The following is an 8,623-nucleotide window of genomic DNA, read 5'->3' as shown; positions in this document are numbered from 1 at the left end:
AATGTCTGATTCTCCTCCGCCACGATCCAGGCTCCGTGAAACAGAGAGGGCTTTTAGATGTCTGTCTGTTGTGTTCACTGCTGTATCTCCAAGACCTGCAGCAGGCACGAACACAGTGGTGCTCAATAAACGTGTGCTGATGTGCTGAAGACGTTTTGAGAAGATAAGATGTAATTTGTATCACAGTGCGAGGGGTGGGTGCTTCAGGGGAGACGTCATTCACAGAACTGGGGGATTTCTCCAGGGTTTTGAAGCGTGTCATGAGCAGCTCGACGTCACAGCAATAACAATAATATTTATTGGGCGCTTCCTGCAGTGAGCTCCGTACACGGCTCATCTCAGAGGCCTCCCAGTGACCTGCGAGCTCAGGGCTGTGATCAGCCCCTCTTTCCAGATAAGGAAACTGTACCTTAGAGTTACACTTAGGGACCACTCCAGGTCGCTAGCAATTTGGTGGCAGGCCGTAGTTGAGTACAAGGCCACTTTGACCCCCTCCCCCAACACCCTGGTCTGCCTCCGTCCCTCCAGAGCCTGAAGGTTCCCTGGAAATCGCACAGTCCCTTGATTCCTGGCACAGCCAAGAGAGGTTGTATGTCCCGCCCATCACCCCCTAGCTTGTCAGGGGTCCAGAACGGATGGTCCCGGGCTGCTGGTGGGCCCCTGGGAGAGAGGGCAGGCCTGGCAGCTGTCCTGTCCTGGGGACGCCAAGCAGCCGGGAGTTTCTCTCCCCGGACTTACTGTACATGATTCAGCGCCAGCCCCAGTTGTGAAATCTGGGAATCTTGTGGGCAAGGCTGGGCCTGGGGGATGGCCGTCTGGGAAGAGGAGGCTGGGAAGGGGTTAAGGGGGGTGGCGGGGGAGGAGGGGGCAGGCGCCAGGCCAGACCAGCAGAGAGCGCACAGTTAGCACTGGGCCGGCTGCCTGTGGCCGGCCTCTGACATCACGGCTGCGTCAGCCCAGCCAGCCCCAGCCCCCCACTTCCTCCTTTCCCTGGGCAGCATCCTCCGCCACCTCCCCAGCCTCACTGTCCTGTCCTGAAAATGAGCAGCGCCCAGCGTTCCCTCCTGGAAGGGGGCGGGGTGTTCACGGGGAGGGAGAGGACAAACCCCACTTTGCATCCAGCGGGGACTTAGTGATCGGCAGCCGACAGCCGTGACGTGTTGGAGCCAAACCATAATCCTGGGAGACAGGCCAGGTAGGAAGCTCTCACACTTATTTCAGAAAAGAAGAGACTGAGGGTCTGAGAAGGGAAGGGACTTGCCCAAGGTCACCCAGCTGCACAGTCATAATGACTTGTAAATAAGGATCATGTTGATCTTCATTAGAAGGACATGTGTCTCTCGGTGCCTGGTTGGGCTGCAGTGAATGTCCCGAGGCCTGGAATTTTCTTCCTCATCTCGTTAATTTGTTAAGTCAGATTAAACCAAATGAGCATTTGTTTGACGAGAGGAACAACAAGGGATTTCATAGGAACTAGTCATAGATCGGTTATGATTTACGGTAGTGAATCAAATAAATGCCGCCATTGAAATGTTTTGCCTAAGAAATCACAGAGTGAGGCCAGGCACTGTGGCTCAGGCCTGTAATCCCAGCATTTTGGGAGGCCGAGGCAGATGGATCACTTGAGGTCAGGAGTCTGCCACCAGCCTGGCCAAGATGGTGAAAACCTGTCTCTACTAAAAATACAAAAAGTAGCCGGGCCTGGTGGTGCACACCTGTAATCCCAGCTACCTGAGAGGCCGAGGCGGGAGAATCACTTGAACCTGGGAGACAGAGGTTGCAGTGAGCCGCGACCGTGCCACTGCGCTGCAGCCTGGGTGACAGAGTGGGACCCTGTCTCAAACAAACCAACAAGCAATATCACGGAGTGCCTGCCCTGCTCCAGGCTCGTTTACCTGCGTCAGGCTCAGTCCTCATGGCAACTCTTTGAAGGTGGGACAATTACCCCATCTCACAGAGGAGGAGACTGAGGCACGGGGAGGCAATTGATGCCTGAGGCCACAGAGCCGGGAAATGACAGCGGCGATGATCATAATAACGCTAGCTGGCCTTGATAAGCTGCTCCCTCCGAGTACTGAGCATGGTATTTACAGGAGTGCAGCAGCTTCTCTGAGCCCGCCAGGAGGAGAGAGAGCACTCTTATTCTCCCCATGTCACAGGTGAGAAACCAAGGCCCAGCTGGGTGACATTACTTGCCCAGATCACCCAGCTAGGAAGTAGCAAAGCTGGGATTTGAACCCAGGCCATCTGGCCTGTGTCCCTGGCCAAGCACAGTGCTGAAGCTGGACACACTGTAGGTGCTCAGGTCACTCAGAGGTGACTGAACTGGAGATGCCCAGGGCTTCAGAGGACATTCCTCCCACAAGCTACCCCTGGCATCAGCTCAGGGCTGCCCTGAGCTGGCATGGCACGGCTGGGCAAAAAAGTGCAGTTATATCTTCCCCAGGATGCTGTCACCCCCATGGCTTGCCACAGCCTTGAGTGCACAGAACCACCGTGAAGACCTCCAGGATCCTCCCCATTTTACAGAGCAGAAAAGCCAAGGCCCAGAGAGGGTGTGTGACTTGCCCAAGGTCACACAGCACGGTCATATGGGCTACAGCCAGCCCCACTCCCAGCTCCTGAGCCTGCCCTCAGTTTCAGAGGCCCTGGAAGATGAATTTCAGGAGGAAGAGGGGAGCTGAGACCTGGCCCTCCCTGGCCCTCCCCAGGAATGGGCTTTCTTCTATCTCCTAGCTGGGTGCGACTTGGCCTCACATGAGCTGGGTCGCAAAGCGGGACAGGAAGGGCATTCCTGGCAGAGGAAACAGCACGGGCAAAGTGGAGAGCATGTGGAGCAGGGAAGGAAGAATATCTGACTGGGCTGCGGTGGGGAGAGTGAGGCGCTGGGGTGGGAGCAGGTTGGGTCAGGTAAGCAGGCCTTGAATGTCATGCTCAGGAGTTAGGGCTTTGTCCAGAGGCAAGGGGAAGTCAGGAAGGCTTCAGAGCAGGGAAGGACCAGGCTAGCTACACAGAGGGTAGACTATCGCGGTCCCCTCCCCACTATCGCCCTGCTCTGTCCTGGCCCCTCCAGTCCATTCTCCATCCGCAGCCAGAGGGATGTATGAAAACTCAAGCCAGACCGTGTCCCTCCTCTGCTCAGAACACTCCATGACTCCCACCTCCTGCAGAGAAAAGTCTGAAGGCCTTAGACAGCCCACGTGACCCCGCAGGCTCCGTCCCCCACGGCCTCTGGGACCCCACATCCTCCTGCTCTCTCCCTTGCTCCCTCGGTCCACACCCGGGTCTCTTTGCTGCATCCCGAACACAACCACCACAGCCCCCGGTCAGGGCCTGTGTGCACCGTTCCCACTGCCTGGAACACACTCTCCCCCCCCAGGCTCCCTCCTCACCTCCTATAGAACATTGTCAGCTGTCACCTGCTCACCAAGGCTGTCCCTGCCCGCCCATTGAAATCCCATCTCCTTTCCCTGCTTCACTTCTTTCACTAGCACAGATCTTCTCAAATGCAATAAGCAGCATATTTATCTCGTGTATTGCCCACCGTCTCTGCAAGTGTGAAGTCCACAGGGGCAGAGACCTTTGGCCGTCCTATGTCCTGCCATGTCCCCAGTGCCTGACCCACAGGAAGTGCCCAATAAATATTTGCTCAGTGAATGGATTCCTTTTTTTGGCAGAATAACTTGGCGAGGTCCTTCCCTCGGGGATGCAGATGGACAAGTGACCTGCCCAGGGTCACCCAGCTCACAAGTGGCAAGCTCGTCTAGCCCTGAAGTCTGTGATTTTGGTCTCCATTCCAGGCTGCCCCTCTGGGGTTCGGGCCCCACATCAGCCACTGTACCACGGAATCGGCCCACAAGGCTGTAAGCTGGGGTCTGTCCTTGGTTCCGTCTTAAGCTAGAGGCTCAGAGAGGTAAGGTGACTTGCCCAAGGTCACACAGCAACTTAGGGTGTGAGGTCGGCTCTTTCTGCCTCTGTATTTTGGATACTTTCTGTTAAAGCAGCTCTGCCTCTACCTCCTCCTTGCCTCTTTCCAACCAATGTGTCTGCAGCTGGAACATCAGGCCTGCTGTGCGTGGCCTTGACATACACCATGTCCCGGGCCTGGCCCCGCCCACCACCCTGGCCGGGCCACGAGCACAGCGCCTGGTTCCACATGCCTCAGGGATGAACCGCAGAGAGTGTGACCAGGCGCAGCTGACACATCTCGAAGCAGATGTGGGTCCACCTCCCACAGGCCCATCCGGCCCCCCCACCCCACCCCCCCAACGCCAACACCAGCCAAGTCTCAGCCCATCTTTATCCCCCAGGGGTGGTGCTGGGCCTTGTGGGGCAAAGGGAAAGGTGAACCATGACCCTGAGGAGCTGAGACTGGCGTCCTGAGAGAGCAGATTCAGGGCTAGAACCCGGGCCAAAGTCTTGGTGGTTATAGAGGAAGAAGAAAACTCCGTGTCACCGGGGACCAGGCAGGAATTTAAAATGAGCACAGTGGGCTGGGGTAAGATGATAAATAGCCGCTATTCCTTGGCTTCAGTGTCAGAGAGACAAGAGGGAGTGGTGGGGACTGGGGCACATGCCTTGTCTGAAGACAAGCCACCTCTCAGCTCTGGCTGGCGGTGGTCCCTAGAGAACGGGGCTCAATATGATCAGGTGCTCCATGCCCTGATTTTCCAGAGGGAGTCACAGCACAGGTTTTTATGTCAGAGCCACAGATTCTTAAATATTGGCTTCATTCTTTTAAAAATTTCTGTGTGGATGGAAGAAAGTCACACAGGCTTGGGGGCCAGATTGCACCCCTGAGGCCTCCAGCTTACAGCCTCTTGGCTGCAGCCTAATGGAGCAGGGACGGTGGCCAGGACCCAGCTCCAGCAGCTCCAAGGGACGTGGAGAAGGTTCCTGTCATCTGGTCCCCTCCTCCACTCCACAAGGATGACTCTCCCGCCCACCAGCTCCAGCAGGCTGGGAGGGTGAAAGGGAGCCTGGGCGGGACCGAGGTCTCCTTTCTCACATGGGACACAGCTGTGGATGTGTTTTTCAGGCAGATCCTAATTTCTCCCCATTGCCCGTGGCTCTGCCACACCAGGAAATGGGTGACTCTTTATGCCCCTGGTTGTCCCCCAAAAGCCCTGCTCCATGCTCCAAGCTACCTGCTTCCACCAGTACCATGTCCCTTAGGACCAATTTTCAGATGAGGAAGCAGGCTCACGGAGGGAGTGTCTGACCGGGTCCCTGCCATGAACACACAGGCGCTGGGCTTCAACCCAGCCTCACACACTTGACCACTGGGCCCTCGTCCCATCCCTTCCTGGTAGAACCCAGCCCACCCTCTAAGGCTTGTCTCCAGCGCTTCCTCCTGGCTTTTTAACAAGCAGCCGGGCCCCTGGCCAACTGCCAGGCACTCAGACATGAACCGATCGAGTGTGTCTCAGGCGCTCCTGTGCTATTTGTCGAATGACTGTTTCACTCATTTTCCCCAAAGTCGTGGCTTGTCCACATCCAATCTGTTGTCTCAGCCTCTGACCACATGTCTGTACACTTCCCAGATGGCTCCTCCTGGATGGCCCCCAGGCATCCTCCAAATCAGTTTGCCCAAAGCAAGTTCAGCAACTTCCCCCAAACTGTCCCTCTCTGCCTGTCTCCCCTCCTGTGGAAGGCTGCACAACTGATCAGTGTCCAAAGCCAGAAACATGAGCATCATCTATAATACCTCCCACTGCCACGTGTCCAACCCAATTGGTCACCAAAGCCTGGGAGTCTCGTCCTCAGCCTCCCTGACATCCATGCACCCCCTGCTCCTCTGAGGCTGCCATGCCAGGTCAGTCTCATCACCTCCCACCCAGGTGGCTGCAGTTCCTTGCCACCTCCCTGCAATGATACTTCCTCTTCCCCAAATCCAGCCTCCCGCAGGGGCCTGAAAGACACCTACTATATCATGCTGTTTACTGTCAGAAGCAGAGCGATCTTGGCTCACTGCAACCTCCGCTTCCTGGGTTCAAGAGATTCTCCTGCCTCAGCCTCTCGGGTAGCTGGGATTATAGGCACGCACTACCACAGCCCAGGTAATTTTTGTACTTTTAGTAGAGACGGGCTTTTGCCATGTTGGCCAGGCTGGTCTCAAACTCGCGACCTCAGGTGATCTGCCTGTCTCTGCCTCCCAAAGTGCTGGGATTACAAGTGTGAGCCACCGCACCTGGCCGTGCTTAGGCTGTTCCTTCTGCCTAGCATGTTCTTCCCAGTCAACTCTTCGTCTGACTACTCCATGTATGCCCTTCAGGACTCAGTTTACATGTCACGGGCTTCATAAGCCTTCCCTGACCCCCTCGGTCTGGTTTAGGAACCAGCTGAGGTCGTACAGCGCTTCCCACCTCCCACCATGTATGAGTCAAACTACAGTCATTCTGGGAACCAGAAACCCTTCTGGATTTGGTGTTTGTTTTGGATGTCAGAGACAGCATTCCTTGCAGGCATTTTAGGCAGAAAGGATTGAACACAGGGAATTGAGCATTCACAACATTGCTGGAAGGCTGGAGAGCAAGCACCAGCACCACACAGCAGAACTGGGCCTTCAGGGAGCTATCAGCCACTCAGGATGGCGGGGAATCAGGAAGCCACAGGGGAGCCAGAGACTTCGACAACACATCACAGCACCAGCGATCTGGAGATGAGGAAGCGACCGCCACCACCCCTACCTCTAGACTCCCTAAGAGTGGTAACCAGACGCCAGTGCTGCTCCAAGAAAATCCAGCCCATGACCACGCTCACCAGCAGAAAGAGAGCCCCGGCAGAAACAAGGCGGCCCCCACTTCCTGACTCACAGGAAGGCATCTGCCTGGCAGGACCTGCTGGGTGTACAGAGACCCTGCTGCAAAGGAGGCTGGGAAATGTGGTGTGTAGACTTCCAGTCTCTGCAGCCTTTAGCCAGAAAGAGGTAAAAATAGGGATGAATGCTGAGGATCAGACAACCCTGAATATGAGGTCTTGGGATCCCCCATCTCAGCCCCAACACCCTGTGTGAATGGAATCCTCCGCTCACTTGTCTGTGTTTCCTGATGGACTGAGGACACTTTAAAAGGCTAAGATGATGCCTTGGATACCTCAGGGCTCGGCAGCATCTTGCAGAGGCCCAATGCAAGACAGTAGTCATGTCAGAAGGAAAAACCCTGTCTCTACTAACAATATGAAAGTTAGCTGGGCTGTGGTGGCACGCACTGTAATCCCAGCTACTCAAGAGGCTGAGGCAGGAGAATGTCTTCTTTATTTGTTGAGCATTTGCTATGTACTGAGCACTGGACTACATGTTTTACACACCTGTTTACAAATTCACAATGCAATAGGGTAGGGATTATTGCTGTCCCTATTTCATACACGAAGAAGAGAAGGCCCATAGGGCTGAAGTAAGTTTCCCAAGGTCACCCAGCCAGTACATATTAGAGATGAGATTAAAAATGCAATCTGACTTCTTGCTCCAAACACTTGTCACTTATGAGAGGCGCCTTTATCTTCCCCCAGGTATTTTCTCCCAGGCATCCAGAAAAGTCACAGCAATGTTGTGCAATGAATGACTGAATACACAGTGTCTTCTCCTTTGAGAAACTACCTGGCTCCATCTCGGCCTTCGCTCCACTGGGACTGGGTTCCTCTCCAAGATCAGGGCTCGGAGAGTCAAACTCAGTGCATAACACTGCACCGGACTCCTCACCTAGGGTCTGTAGGTGGCTCTGAGGCTCCATGACCACCACTGCCATGAAGTTCCTAACATTTTGTGTCTATATGCAATTTTCTGGAGATACAACTCAAAGCTTTCACTAAACTTTCAAACTTCGAAAACTTGATACTGCTGCATCAGCGAGGAATTTCCCTGCCTTCTGACCTCAGTCCAGATCTTGTGACATAGCCTGCATTCACCTGTATATCCATCCAACTCACCTATCCATCCATTAATTCTCTCATCCACCCATCCATGCACTCGTACACCCATTTCCTATCCATTCATCCACCCATTCGCCTACTCATCCACCAATTGATCTAACCACCCACCCATCCATCCATCCATCCTCCATCCATCCATCCACCCACCCACCCATCTATTCTCTTATCCACCCTCCCACCCCCCAATCCATTCATTTATCTACACACCCATTCTCCTGTTCACCCACCCACCCACCCATCTATTCTCTTATCCACCCTCTCACCCACCAATTCACTAATTTATCTACACATCCATTCTCCTATCCATCCATCCTCCATCCATCCACCTACCCATCCATCTATTCTCTTATCCACTCTCCCACCCCCAATCCATTCACTTATCTACCCGTCAATTCTCCTATGCATCCATCCATCCATCCACCCATTCTCTTATCCACCCTCCTACCCACCAATGCATTCCTTTATCTACTCATTTACCTATCCATTCTCCCATCCCTCCATCCATCTACCCATCCATCTCGCCTATTATTCAACCTCTTACCCATCAACACATTCATTTGTCTACCCATCCATTCTCCTATCCACCCACCCTCCCATCCATCCATCCATCCATTTAGCCATTCACCTGTCCACTCACTCATCCATCCACCCACTCATTCATCTATCCATCCAACCATTTGTCCGTCCGTACACC

At 54.4% G+C, this 8,623-nt stretch overlaps 1 long non-coding RNA gene across 1 annotated transcript; it reads left to right on the top strand.

Annotated features, from left to right (window-relative positions):
- The first annotated feature begins 1,000 nt into the window (after positions 1-1,000).
- On the top strand, positions 1,001-8,227 carry LOC120367926 (uncharacterized). Its single transcript, XR_005582167.2, has 3 exons — positions 1,001-1,195; positions 3,678-3,913; positions 7,510-8,227. It is a non-coding gene; the product is annotated as an uncharacterized LOC120367926 (long non-coding RNA).
- The last annotated feature ends 396 nt before the right edge of the window (positions 8,228-8,623 follow it).

The sequence above is a fragment of the Saimiri boliviensis genome, chromosome 9 (genome assembly GCF_048565385.1).
Source record: "Saimiri boliviensis isolate mSaiBol1 chromosome 9, mSaiBol1.pri, whole genome shotgun sequence".
In the NCBI taxonomy this organism is placed as follows: Eukaryota; Metazoa; Chordata; class Mammalia; order Primates; family Cebidae; genus Saimiri; species Saimiri boliviensis.
The sequence above is the reverse complement of the archived record's forward strand: the minus strand, read 5'-3'. Positions and strand labels throughout refer to the sequence as shown.